The sequence below is a fragment of the Neophocaena asiaeorientalis genome, unplaced genomic scaffold (genome assembly GCF_003031525.2).
Source record: "Neophocaena asiaeorientalis asiaeorientalis breed wild unplaced genomic scaffold, Neophocaena_asiaeorientalis_V1.1 scaffold80, whole genome shotgun sequence".
In the NCBI taxonomy this organism is placed as follows: domain Eukaryota; kingdom Metazoa; phylum Chordata; class Mammalia; order Artiodactyla; family Phocoenidae; genus Neophocaena; species Neophocaena asiaeorientalis.
In genome coordinates, this window is record NW_020175547.1 from 65,957 (window position 1) to 66,342 (window position 386).

The following is a 386-nucleotide window of genomic DNA, read 5'->3' on the forward strand; positions in this document are numbered from 1 at the left end:
GGGGCACGAACCCGTGTCCCCTGCATCAGCAGGCGGACTCTCAACCACTGCGCCACCAGAGAAGCCCTTGTACAGTGATTGGATTCTTGATCTCATTGGATGTTTGATGATCTTAAGCAGTTATTAATTTTTAGGTGTGATAATGATATTGTGATATGTTTAGAAAAGATAAATTATTTTTTTGGCAATGCACACCAAAATATACTCAGATGAAATGATGTTATATCCAGCAATTGCTTCAAATAACCCAGTTTGACAGGGTATTCTTGTATTAAGTACCTACTGCTGCATAACAAATTACCCCCCAAATTTATCAGCTTAAAGCAACAAACACTTATCTCACAGTTTCTGTGGGTCAGGAGTTCAGAAGTAGCTTAGAGGCATGG